Source organism: Colius striatus, chromosome 4, assembly GCF_028858725.1.
Source record: "Colius striatus isolate bColStr4 chromosome 4, bColStr4.1.hap1, whole genome shotgun sequence".
NCBI lineage: Eukaryota > Metazoa > Chordata > Aves > Coliiformes > Coliidae > Colius > Colius striatus.
The window spans coordinates 2891577-2905558 of record NC_084762.1 but is presented as its reverse complement, the minus strand read 5'-3'; the positions used below and the strand labels follow the sequence as shown (position 1 = coordinate 2905558).

Genomic DNA, 13982 nt, shown 5'->3' with positions numbered 1-13982 from the left:
CAGGAAGTCCAAGTTAAATGTTTTAACACTTTAAAGAAGAAGAGAAGGCTGAAACCAGAACTCCCTAAACTTAATCTCATTTTGATTGTAATGATCTTCTATTTGAGGAGTAATCATAACTATAGGCAGATGAGATGCTGAGGGATATGGTTTAGTGATGGAGTTGGCAGTGTTGGGTTACTGGCTGAACTTGATGGTCTTGTCCAACCAAAATGGTTCTCTGATTCTAGGAAACAGCATTAATGTTTTGTGCAGCCTTTCTCACAGGGGAGAAAGGACAGTTACTGTAGCTGATGTATGCTAACTTTTCTGTGCCTTCCCTCCTGAGGCTTCTCATCTCCTGTGGCATCTATTAAAACAGAAGGAACCAAAACTAGTCCTCTCCTTCAGTGCTCTGTGGTAGAGGTTTAGTGGATCTTGCATGGTTTGTTTTTTCTTCTACACAGCCAGGAACAAAGATCCAGAAGGATCCTCAAATCCAACCTTTTGAAAGCTGAAAGTAAGCAGCTGTTTAGTCTGGAGAAGTCTGCAGGCGATGTGCTTTAGGACTCCACTCCTTTCCAGCATAACAAAACTTATATAGGAAGTCAAAAAGCCATGTGTAGCGGGAGTGAGACACACCTAGCATGCCAGATCTGCTCTGCAGGCTGGGCTGCCCTTCAGGTTGATTTGCATGGTAGGTGCTTAGAGCATCTGTGAGAAACTCTGGGCTTTGGGGGTCCGAGTCTTCACCTCTCTGCCTCACTGACATTTTGCTTTGAAATGGCCACTGCCATGAGTATGGCAACCAAATATTAAATGTGTGTCACAGCCCCCCAGACCCACTCACCTGGGAAGCTTCAGGCAATTGTGGGTTTTCCTGGTAAATGTAATGGAGCCTAAACAAGTTAAGGTAAGTAATCTCTCAAAGAGATTAAAACAATCCTCTAAGTGCATTATCTCTGCAGAAAGGTTTCCTGCCCTGTGCAGGCAGTTGTGCTTTGAGGCTCCCATTTATAATATTAGCTGTAGGCTAATTTAATGTGGTGGTGAGTAACTTTTTTTCCATAAGTAGCTAGATTCTAAAGACCAACAACTTGTGATATGAGGTGCAAGTGGTGTTGTTTTTAAACAGCCACGCTTATAGTTAACAGTTCTTAAGGGAAGGGGTTGTTTGTATATCACACAATGTTGTAGTGAGATGGAAAATCTTTCTGGAATTTAGACTTCAGAAGCATATGGCCAACCTGCATAAATATAGGAGAAACTGGATTACGGTCCCTGTCCAGTTTGCCCTTTTAAAGAATGATTTCATGACCTTTTCTGATCATAAAAGTTCTGAGTTTATGTCTAGAGTAAATTTCACTGAGGCTTTTCCTCATGGAGGTTTGGGAAGCAGAAGAAAAGTCATATGGACATAAAGAGATCAGATATGAGACTGACAGAATTAAGAATGTGGTTGTGCAGTGGGAGAACCGAGGATTTAAAAACGAAGCACAGGTGCTTTAGGCCGCTTGTCCCCATTATTTGGGAGCCAGAAGAGACTAAGTTACTGCCATTTGGAAATGTTTGAGTTAAGGGCAATGTCTTTACTGTTGTGGCTTCCTTCAGATCAGATGACAGCATGTGGAGCTGTCAATAGACTTGCACTCAGACCCCTCCTACAGCCACAGTGAAACTGAAATACAAAGGAAGAACTAAAGAACAACTGCTGCATGAGAATCATTATTCATATCCTTGTTCTCCTTGAGCTTAATCCTATGCCAGGCTTTCCACTATTTTTAAGGGATGAATGTCAGGCAAAATCAAGTATTATAATCTGGGCTGTTCCATTTGCCCTTTTTTTCTTATTGGCACAACGTTGGCAATAGAGTTCCATAATTTCAGTGACATTCCAGGATTTAAACTGAATATCACTGACATCAAGTACCAAGTACATGCTGAAGGTATGGTGCAAAGCATCTGGGGAGAGGACTAAGGAGCTGAGTGCTGCCCAAAGACCAGAGGAACAATCTGTGTGCATTATTTATCTTTTCACTTGCAAAAAACACCCTAATAATTATACCTGTGTTCAGCCTCATAACTGAAAATGTTATCCTGTGTCTCCTGACAGATCCATGAGCATTGTTAGGAGATGCTTTGTTTCCTCACTTACTGTAAAACTACTTGAATTCCATCCATTCTACAGGCGGATTTTTCTGTGATGTTTTTGACTCCCAAATAACTTTCTATGCAATATGTCTGTTTCATGTTCACTACCATCAATTGCTCTTCTTTTCTTGCTGCTGAAGTATTCCTTTTTAATGTTTAATGCTTGCATTTACTTGGCCAATGGACCACAAAGGGCTTTTTAACCAAATGTTATTGTCTTGACTGCAGGTGGCTTTTTATCTGTCAGATGAGCTCTTTAACAGTCAAACTTTTGTCAAAATGGTTCTGATATTTTGGCCCTCTCAGTCTTTCTGATTTCTCTCATCCTTGCTCAGTTAGCTCTTCAGCTATGTATCATCAGCTGGGACTATCTGCTGTTTGTGTATTGAATGCCATCGATGACGGGACCCTGGGCAACTGGTAGCTTCTGATCCAAAGATTAACTAATCTTTATCACTCATAATGAAGTGATAGAGATATCCCTGGTGTGAATACACTTTGTACTTGAGAATGAAGATAGATATGATTTTTTTTAGTCACTTCTGGCCTCAAAGTCCCAAGAGCAGAAGTGGATGTGGGTGATCCTATTTACCTGCCCCACTGACTCCACCTCAGCTGGGGCAAGCCACCATCCTCACAATTTCTCATCAAGCAATGCTTTTGTGTGAGAGATTTTGGTTGTGGGGAACATCTAAGACCCCATGAAACTAGGAGCTACTTGTACAATTTGTGCTTTTCCAGAAAACACTGCTGAGAGCAGTCCTTTACAAGATGTTTGCTGGTTGTGCCACAATGAGGGGCCAGCTGGGAAAGATGTGGCAAGCAAGTTAGTAGTAGAGTAAATGTTAGTTGACCATCAGTGGGCATTACTAAAAGAGTGTGTGAAAAGCAGGGAAAATAAGGATGAAAGTAAGGAAAGGGCTACGGCGCAGTCAACATTCCTCCCCCCACAATAAAGTGGATGGATTAAGAAAACAAACATGGGGATGTGGAAAAAGAAAGAGGGATAAAACCATGGAAAGAGTGGAGATGGAGGAAAGAAAGGTCTAGGATTGGTGAAAGGGTCAGAAAGGGAGGAAGAGGAGAAACAGTCTGCAGAGAATAATTAAGGAGGAAATTGTAAAAGCGTTATGATGATTGCTCCAGCACACAGGAGAAGGTGAAAGGAATGGTGAAGAATGAATGTAAGGGAGGTTTTAACATACCCGGTGTTATAATATCATTTCACCTCAAATCTAGAATGAGAAATAGCAGCAACATACATTGCAGCAGAATGTAGGAAGATGCTGCTTGACAGCAACATACATCACATGCAGTGATGGAAGAGCTGGGGGCAGTTTCTCTAGGGCAGGAGAATAAAAAGGCTCATTTTGGGTGGAGAGTTGTAAAATGTTTTGAAGAATAAGACTTAGAGGCTGACAGCGTTGGGAAGAAGGAATGATATTGACTAGAGAAGATAGGTGGGGGAAAGGAGCAGGAAGACAGACAACTTGGGTTGCTGACTTTGAAATTGGGGTGAACTAAAGGGAAATAGGAAGGGAAATAGCAGGGATGCCAAAGGCTAAATATGGTGCCCTTCCCATCCCTTGTTTCCTTCTAAAAACCCCACATCTTGGTATTCTTCTCTATTTTCTGACTTTGAAAAACTAGCCCTGCTGTGTTGGATGTGAATTACTGGGTCTTGTTAACTTGTCTTTTTGTTAGTTTTTAAGGAGAAAAACCACAACAAATCCCACAAACTGCCAGTGGAGCATCCTTTAGGCTTGGTGGCTGCAGGCTTGGGGAGGGGGGACAGCACCTAGGGGCTGCCAGCACACCTCCAGCTCCCACTCGAGACACTTGCTGTGTGCACCCACGCAGTGCTCACATGCACACAGCCGCGCAGACAAAGGGCGGCAGATCCTTGTGTGTGTGTGTCCATCCCTCCCCCGCCGGCACCCCTCGGGGGGATCCCGCTTTCCCCGGGGCCGGGCCGTCGGAACACGGGGTGTGCTCCTGAAATGTGGGTACCGCGGGGGAGCGGGGAGGGCGGAGGGGCCGCTCCCCCGCGCCTTTGTTCGATGGGGCCCGTCCGGCCGCGCACCGAACTCGCCCCCGCTCGCGTCCGCGCCCCGCGGCGTGAGCCCATCCCGTGGCCCCGCCGTCGCCACGGGGCCGGGAGCTGGAGGGGGAGGGTTGGGAAGGAGGAGGAGGAGGATTGAGGCGGAAGGTGTCCCTCCAGCCTGCCTCCCTCCAAGGTGAGTTGCAGCTCCGCTCCGCGCTTCTTTTGTCTCGGTGCGAGGCCGCCGCGAACCCCCCCCCCCGCTCCGCCCCGGCAAACTTTGGGAGAGGAGCCGGGCGCCCCGACGGCAGCGGGAGCGGGGCCGGGCAGAGCTGCGGGGCAGCGGCGGTTTCCTGCCGGGGCCGTGGCTGCCCGCAGTGCCCGCGGCTGGGGGGCAGGTGAGGGACCCGGGGGGCCGTGGGCAGCCCCCGCCTTCCCTCGCCGTGTGTTGGGGACGGATGCGGTCGGCCCCGTCTTTGCGCTTGACGCAACAGGTAGGGATGGCAGGAGCGGCGGCGGCTTTCGGGAGGGGGGAGGCTTTTTGTGACGGGATCTGGAGAAGTGCGAAGGGGAGGGGGAGGAGAAGCAACAGTGTTCCCAAATTCCCCTTTAGTTGTTTATTTATGTACTTCCCGTGTCCATGCTAAAAGGGTTCGTTTCGCAACTCCGGATTTTATCTTTTTTTTTTCCCCCTTTATCTTTTCTTTCTGTCTTTTCAAACTTACTTTTCCTTCTGCCCTGCGTTTGCCCGTCTCATTCCGAGAAATCAAACTGACCGAAACCAGATACCCAGAGGCTTGTCCTCACTGACAGTCGGGGGAATCCAAACAAAGAGGTGCATCTACCGGAAATAATGATTTGAGAGATGTTTCTCTCCCTCTCCACCCCCCCGGCCTTGAATTAAATTGGGGGATGTGTGTGCTCTTCTCCCCCCCCCCCCCCCCCCCTTTTTTTTTGTTGTTTTCTTGGGAGGTTCAGTTTGAGGGAAGTTTTGAGCCGGACTCGAGGCTGAGGAGGGATGGAGAAGAGAGAAAGTTGCGGTGGTGGGAGGAGGCGGAGGGCGAGGGCAGTGCGGGACCCCGGCTGCGGCGGGGGGGGGGGTGGGGGGGTGGAGGACCTGCCGCCGGCAGCGGCTCTTTGTCTGCTCGGGCAACTTGAACAAAAGGAGAAACTCGGATGAACTCTCCATCTCTCCCTCTCTTCTCCCGCCTTTATCTTCGGCAACTTTTATCCGGAGAGCTTTTCCCCCCTCAACTTTTCTCCGAGCTCTCCCACCTCTTTCAAACCCCACAGCCCCGCTGTAGTTCTCGTGAGGAAATCTGCTTCCAGAGTTTAAAGAAAGGCGAAGGTACGTTCGGACTGGGGGTTTATTGTTCTTGCTCGGCTCCCTCGTCGCCCCCCCGCTCCCAGCAAGCTGCGCTGCGGGCTGGGAGGGCGCGGGGAGGGAGGCTGCCGGCCGGCCCGGCCTCTCCTTTGTACTTTTCGGAGCACATGCAGGTAATTTTCGGGGAGGTGAAGGCGGTCATTCCGCCCTAGCAGCGGTAATACAGGCTGGGGGGTACTACAGGGCGAGGGGTAGGGGGGGAAGTTCTTGCCTCCTCCTTTGTATTTAGTTTTAGTGAATTAATTAATTATTTGTTTTAGGGAGGGGAAGCGGGCGCAGAGAGCTTTCTGGGTCGGGCTGTGTTTGCTAGGAGTTGGGAAAGCTGAAGATGGGGAGAACTTCTTGGGATAGTGGGGAACCCTGACCGAGGAATGAGTGGCTCAGCTAAGGTGCCAGCCTGGGCCAGGGTGGCCAGGGACACCGCAGAGAGTCACCCGTCGCTGCCGCGGGACCATCCCAGGGGAGCAAGGTGCGCGGAAGGGCTGAGGGACGATTTTAGGAGGGATCGGACTTTGTTCTTCCGAATGCACTGATGGTGGGAGCGGAGGGGAGAACGGGGAGAGTTATTCCAGGCTGTCCCTTCCTCAGCTCCTCTTCCCCCCCGCACAGTGCAGCTCTCTCTGTCCCTTTGGCAAGGCGATAGTTGCTTTGCGTTTTGTTCCGTACTTTTTGGTCTTGGTGCTTTCTGGAGCAAGCTTCCCAACTTCAGAGAACTTACTCTTGTGATCTTTGTACTTTCCTTAATTATCCTGGTTAATTTAGTGTCATCTTATCCTCTCTTACATTTTCCTATGCTATTTACCAAACGTCGCTTTTTTCCCCCCACCTTAGTCTTCTACTTTCCCTTTTCAGTGTTATTTTCATGTCCTATTTTTCCAGTTGTCCCACTCCCTCTTTCAATTTATCTGTTTCAGAATGTCTGAAGTCTCTACTTTTCTACTTCCTATTATCACTCATTCTTTTTCCTGGTCCTTTTCCACCTATTCTTCTACCTATATCCTTGCTTCCATTTTTCATTAAAAGCTTGTGGTGACAGGCTCTTTCTCTTCATGCACATATAGATACACTCAGGTTTCTCCTATGTGAAGCAAAATGTAAAAGCCTCTTCTGGAATGACTCTCTGTGGTCTGGTCTACGTGCATGTTAGTTACGCAGACAGAACTCGTAGCAAAAATTGTTGTGTGTCCACCAATATTCACCTTCTCCTTTCTTCTTGTCTTGCAGTCTCTAAAAGCGTCTTCTCGTTCCTTTCCCTTGTCCTCAGTGTGGAAGTTTTTTCCTTCTCCTTTCCTCCACTCCAGCTTGGCAGACCCAGCACTCTTCTTCACGTCTTTATTCTCCCCTGTGCAGAGTACTCAAGCTTTTCTCTCCGTTCCTTATATTCCCCTTCTCAGCCTAAGCAAAAATTGACTGTTGGTACTTCTGGAGGAATGACACAACAGGAGTACCGGTGTAAACAGGCACAGGTTTGACTGCTTTGGCTTGCTCCTTGCTGGTTGCCCAAGCCCTGGCTGCAGGAGCATGTCTGCTGGTGTGGAGGTGCTGTGGGGAGACAGACAGGGCTAAGGGTGGAGGGAAGATCCCCATGAAGTTCTCTCCTCCATCATCCTGATATGTTTCCTTCAAAAGGCTTGAGTAGTTTTATTTTTGCTACTTGAAGGGTTTTGTATCAAGTTATTATTTCCATGAGTTTTGAAATATCTGTCAGGCTATGGAAGAGCCTTTATATTCCCTTCCTCTCTTGTTGCTTCAGTGCTTTCTGTAATGTAAGACTCTACAATGCCAAGAGAAATATGAGAGCCTTTTTCTTTAAGCATCTTCTGTTACACTCCAGCCTGGTGATGTTTTTAAAGTGAAATGTTGTCATCAGGCTTTGAGTATAGAATGTGTCTAAATCTGTGAAGAAATAAGTGTTTGAAATGGTTCTGAAGACTGTAACTTTGTATTTGTAGGTTGGTTCCCCAAGCAGTGGAGTTACTGTGCTGAGCCAACGCTTCTGCCTCTTCTTCGAACAGGTCCAAAGATGGTTGTTGGGAAAACAGGATGGTTGCCAAGATGTCAGTCTGTGATGGGTGCCATATTGCGTTATTCTTTGAGCAGTGGAATACAGCTTGGGATTCTTCAGGGGTGGTTAACGTGGTACAAACCTACCGTGCAGCTGCTGGACTTCATAACCATTTGGATTCATATATAACTTTGTGTGCTCGTGGAAGAGCCTCTTGCCCGAACTTGAGGATATAATGGGAGATGCTGCTGAGACCCATTTGGATTATGTGACTACCTGACATCGATGTCCCACAGCTGATGAAAGGTACGTTTCTCCCCCGTGTCTCCTACAGCAAAGCACTAAACCTATCGTCACCACTTAGAAACAAACTTGCTTTGTAACCTTTTATTCTTTACCTTGCTGCTGACACCTACCAATAGTTCTGAGTGGTATAATCTGACAGAAATGCCTCACTAATGGTTTGGCCATGTTTGTATCTTAAAGGAAAAACCGAGCATGAAAGTGGTTTTGTTTTCAGAGTTTACTGAGCTTTTCAAGGTAATGGTTTCATTGGGTCTAGGAGTGCTTGGCAGCTCTAGAAAATCTGACTAGTTGACTTTTAAGGAAAAGAAGCTTACAACAATTGAAACAAAGCATTTTGCACAATTAAGATCTCCCAAGTAGCTGATTTTGTTTAAAGACACATTACTATTTTGAGTCGAACTCACAAAACCAGCCTGCTATTATTTAACCTCTCTTCTTCCAAATAGCAACAAAAATCTTGTGGATGGCTTGCGTGAGGGGAAGGGCAAATCGAAGTATTTCACTTAAAAATTCAAGGAATTCTTTTGTTTCATATGGTTTTTAAAGTTTTGATTTAAGGTTTCTTGCGGAGCGTGTTTGCATCCTGAATGTCCCAGGACTGGGAAAGGCTGTCGAAGGCAGACAGTGCTCAGCCTTCCTCTTGTTGTATGAGGTAACCAATGTCCGAGAATGAAATGAAAACTAGTGGAGAAAATGAGCTGTTAAAGAGTTATTTGTGAATACCCAATTATTCTTGATTCTAGCTTAAGTGTTAAGGCAACGCTGAGGAAATCCTTGAGCCTCTTAGTGAACGATGGAAATAGCAGAGGAAATTTAGAAGCTGATCCTTTTTATACCTGTTTTGTGCACTTCTCATTTTATAGCTGAAAAGGAATGACATGAAAATAGTTGGGTTTACTGCTTATTTCAGCTCGTCTGATTGGTTCCAGCCTATACCGTATGTAGGGCAGACAAGTATTCATAATCTTAAGAAAAGTGCTGAGCTGGCTGGCCTACTTTAGAGCAAAACAGAAATCTGAATGAATAATCGCTCGTTATCCTTTGCAGTTGTAAACAGATGCAAGAAACAAATACAGTCCTAAATTTCCTGGTTAAGACGGTGTTTTGATAAAGACCTACCCTTAATTTTCTTGATTATTGAGGACAAGCTTTTTGTTACCTACTTAAAACAGTTCCTGTAAGATTTCCATTCCTGATATTGGTCTGTATTTATGCTATTTTCTTTAAGGTAGCTGTATGGAAGTCTTTATTTTCAAGTCTCAAAAAACGAAAGTCTTAGGCTGTTTGTGGAAAGAGGGGAAGAAAGAATAATAAAGGGATTGTGCTGGGTAAAAATACTTAGAGCTGCTATCTAGTGTCATCTTGGAAAAGAAGCCTGGTCATTACGTTTCTGTAGTTTAAAGGAAGCCAAAACCACGAACCTTTTTTTTTCTGTCTGTGCAGATTTTCCTCTTCAGTTTCTTCTTGGGCACTTGTTTCTCTTTAGGAAAACTAAACTGGACAGAAAAGTTGGATTTTAGTGATGCTTGTGAAAGCCATTTGTTTTCATCAACACTGAAAACTGAAGAGACTTTTTATTTGCAGTTAGTGTAAATAGAGACAACTATTTTAGATTAATCTGAGAGCATATGTAGATTGTATTTCATCATTGCCATAGGACTCAGGCTGTATTATGCAGACTATGGGATATATTTCTGTGTGTTTGTACCTGAGACATTTTCAGATGTTAACTTGATGAGAAAATTGTTATGATCTAAAGAGTGGGAATACAGTTTATCTCTGTTCAAGTTTCTTTGGATTGTTTCCAATAAAATGAAAAGAAGCATTCTCCCATTTGGAGATAAGATCTGCAGGGAGAGGAAGAGTAGGGCCAGCTAGGAAATGTTTAACCGACTAGTTCCCATTTGTAAGTGTGCCATGTTAGTAGGAGGCAGGGTTTGCCAGAGATGGGGAGAATGCTTCTTGCAGGCTTTGTCTAGAGTGGCCCTGGAACTTTCTTTTCCGAGAGACCCCAGCAGAAGAGGCAGCCACAGCAGGTGGGGTAGGAGAGGGATGGAATCAGGGTGCTGTGGGGAAGCAGCAGCACCTGGACCCTGGGAGGGCTGATGGGAAGAACTTGCCTTTATGGGACAGGAAGTGCCCCTGCCTCCTTCAGAAAGGGCTCACCACGAGGAGCTTGGGAGCTGCTGCTTGGAAGAAGGGTTTTGGGTATGTGAAAAGGATTGTTCCAGTGGCTGGTCTCTGCTTTGCTCTGCTTGCTTTGTTTATGACTGTCCTGTGAGGTGAAGGACATCCTTGCAGGGACCTGTGAGGTGAAGGAAGTCCTTGCAGGGACCTGTGAGGTGAAGGACATCCTTGCAGGGACCTGTGAGGTGAAGGACGTCCTTGCAGGGCTGAACCATGAACTCCCCGTCACAATCCTACCCTGGTGCATATGGTTGTCAAGCTGATTGCAGAACTTAAACCCAAACCAAATAAAATGGAATCCAGACAGTCTAAGGAGTGGTTCCTCCTCTGAACAGTACTCTCAGTTAAGAAGATCTTCCAACCAATCTATGTTGTTGCATGAGAAACCATCTCGCTACGTGTAACTGAGCTGAGAGTAACCATGGGGATGTCTTGGACCTAAGGAGCACAACAAACACCAAAGAAGGCAAAAGGGGGAAAATGTGACAAGGACTTTATTTCTTCAGTTGTTCCTTTCCTTTAGTTGATGTGCTGTTTTTGAGAGGACACGAACTCTAGAATTCCCAAGCGAGGGAGATGTTTGTGTAGGCCCAAGTGTGCCCCAGTGTTCCTGGCACAAAATGGTGCTGGAGCTGCCCTCAAGCCTGCTGCCTTTCACCCCTCCCATGGGAGGCTCTGCCCCTGGCAGAGCAGCACAGAGGGACCTTCTTTCAGGACACAGAGGTAGGATTTGAATCTTGATTACAATATGGGGAGAAAGCTTTTAGAAAAATGATGGTTAGTCCCTGAAAGGCTCCTAGAAGAGTCCTGTGCAGTTGTGAGAAGGATGACTCAGCAAGCAGTGACTTTGCTTTTGGTTCCATAGAAAACGATTTTGATAAGTGTTGTGTTCGGTTTTTTCCCCCCTCTTTCTTTTACTCAATGCTGGTTGAATGTCATGTAGAAATTGTAGAATATTGTAGAAATCCTAATTGTAAAGATTATATTTTCTCTTTTGATTTCTCTGCTTTCAGTTATTTGGTACCTTATTGGTTATCCAGAGGTCCAGCACTCTTACAGAATCAATGTAAGCACTGGAGTGTGGTTTGTTTCTTTTCAGCTTTTGTGAGCAAATTTTGTGAGCGAGGTAGAAGGTTGACCAAGGCTGGAAAAGAGAGAGTTGTAACTTGAAATCTGAGGCTGGTGGTGGGGGTTTATACCCTCTGTTCCGTTACACCTACGATTGAGAAATACTTGCACGAAAACCTCTAACGAAAAGGAAACTCCAACATGTGAGCTGCTTTCTGTAAAATGTTATCAGCTATGTCAGGACAGAGGCGTATGGCATCTGGAATAGTTTTCTTTCTCTTGATTGGATTTTATTTGATGTAGCAAGAAGCTTTCCAACTCCCTAATGGATTCTATTTTGATCCTTTCTTTTATTTTTTCCACTTGCATTGTCCTAACGTGAAATTTATCAGAAACTGTTTGAGAAGTTTCTGAATGAAAAATGTGTGAAGCCTGACGTAGGGTGCTATTGTGCTTGATACTTTGGCTTGATTAAAATGCATAGACGTGTTTGCACTTGGTATGGGGAAATGGATAAACTAGAGGGATTAAGAACATTTTAACCCAGAATTAATTGTTTTTTTAGTTTGAAGACAGGTGTGGTACTTCCCCTGAAACGGTTATGGGACCATTGCAAGTATGGATTCTGTATTTACATCTATCAGTATCATAGATTAGCAAGAACATATTGCATTTCATTCTGTACAAAGAAGAAAGAAGAATGCTGATACCTTAATCTGTTTATCCATGCTGCTGCTAAACAGAGCAAAATGTTTAGGTTTTAAACTAAAACAAAGTTACCATTCTTCCATTTAGCAACAATGTTGCCACCTTATGTTTGTTGTTTTAAGGTGCTTTTGATACATTTTAAGTGCTTCAGTGTCAGTTCGTAAATTTTCGCTGTGTGTGTATATATTGGTTTTTAACTGTTCCTAAAATATTTAGTATGTTGAAGTGAGTTGCCTCAAGCCCTGCACAGGTTGCTAAGTGTGGATGTTTGCCTTGCTTCTCATTCAGAGAAAAGGGAGAGCAATGAATTAAAACTGTTTGGATTCCTCACAGGCACGGGGAGTAGGTGGATTTGGAGGAGAAAGGCACGTTGTCGTCCTAAAAATTTAGCAAGAGTGCAACCAGAGTGGGTATTCTGGGCAGACAAGGATAGAGTCTGAGTTGTGATCGGTGTGGGAAGAAAATAGCGAGGTGTCTTGAAAATGAGTCCTAGTCACTAGTGATTGATGGGATAGGGAAAGGAGAGGTGGGTTTTGTGGGAAAGGATGAGAAGCCGTTTGTCATAATTTATGTGTCTGGAAGCCTGTGCCATTGGAGCATTTCTAATGGGAAAATGGAGTGAAATCTTTAAATGTCTGTAGCATAGGTTATAAATATCCTGGGGACCAGTAGTATTGGCTTCTGTTTGCTGAATGATAAAAGGTTTCTGTTTAACAAAGTGAACTTCAGCTTTGAATGAAATGCAGTCTTCAGTTGAGGATACAAGTTAGCTTCTGTTTGGCTTTGCAGTGTTGTGCAAGGCAAAAATTCCCTTTGGTAAGTGAATCGGGAATTGCAGATGTTGTTGGGAGATGATCTCCGAGGCGAGACTTTCTGTGGCTGCTCGTTTAGTTACCTTTTGGAATCTGCAAATGGGTTTTTGGTTGGTATCACTGTTGCTCTGTGCACATGCTCTGAAAATAAGAGACGTTGTGGTGGCTCTAGAATACCAAGGAAGGTACCTTATATGACACAGCAAGCACTGAGGTGCCTCTAAACGACTCACCACTTTTGTACAGGCCGATGTAGTGCTACACAAGGAGTTAATTTAGGCTTGTGAGATATTTCAGCTGTTTATTGGTGCTGCTGGACCTCCCCTCTGTTAACTGTTGCTTCTCAGCTGAGCTTATATATGATGTGGCTTCAGCTCTGGCCTGAGCTGGAAGCAGCTCATGGGCTCTTCCCTGGACTCCCCTGTGGGATGTGAATATGTACTTAATTGTGCTTTGTAGAGAGGCTGTTTAAAGGTTTTGGGCTTCACGTGTTGGAAACTACAAAGGTGTTGGAAGATCCACCATTCCCCCTTACAGAAAAAGCATTGCTTCATTGGTAAAAACGAGAAGATAAGATGAATGAGGAAAGGTGTGTTGTCTCTGAGGCTGAAGTCTGTCATGTTCAGGGTTTTATGATGCAATATAGGAGTAGCTTTCTTTGTTGGAACTCTTGGACTGGAACTGTGGAGCGTGTTTAGGCACAGGTCCTTACTGAAAAACAGACATTGGAAGGGAGGGTGGTTCTTGTTCACACCTTCATGTTTTCAGTGCCTTGCTTTCTTTGGATTTTTTTGCTTCTCAGATTGAAATTTATTACACTTGCAAAAGAAGGAAGGAAAGAAACATAACTCTAAACCCAGAAGCTTGTTGTTCATCATGTAGATACCTTTCAGCTTCAGGATTTGTATACATTATTTGTATAGCCTTAAATCTATGCATTACATGGCTTTATCAGTTTAAAGCTTTCCTCCTGCATATGGTTAAAATCTGTGCCCTAGATCATGGCTTGGTTTATCAGGTTCGGATTAGCTGCCATTTCTTCTTTTCAAATAGCTCCTTTTCCAAGGTATCAACACCTGATATTTAAATATTATCATCCATCTTCAGGAGACTTTGATGCATGAGCATTTCCAGCCTAATTTAGTTGATGATTTGAATGTGTTGTGAAAAACTTTATTTAAATTGAGAGAAAAGCTGTGTTATTATTACTTTTAAAGCATGAAATGGAAGCAGAGCCTGCAAAAACAAATTAGCTGTCCCTGTAAAAATCTGCATTGTCAACTGAGTTACTCTCAGTACATCAGCTATGGGAGTTAGCTAGAGAGAGTCTGTTGTGGATCT

General features: G+C 44.8%; 1 long non-coding RNA gene across 1 annotated transcript in view; it reads left to right on the top strand.

Annotated features, from left to right (window-relative positions):
• Positions 1 to 5599: 5599 nt before the first annotated feature.
• The window catches only part of LOC133625388 (uncharacterized), a 173345-nt gene continuing 164962 nt past the window's right edge, over positions 5600 to 13982 (top strand). Inside the window, exons 1-2 of the long non-coding RNA XR_009818693.1 lie at positions 5600 to 5668; positions 7508 to 7866. This is a non-coding gene — a long non-coding RNA (uncharacterized LOC133625388). The remainder of the gene's footprint in view (positions 5669 to 7507; positions 7867 to 13982) is intronic.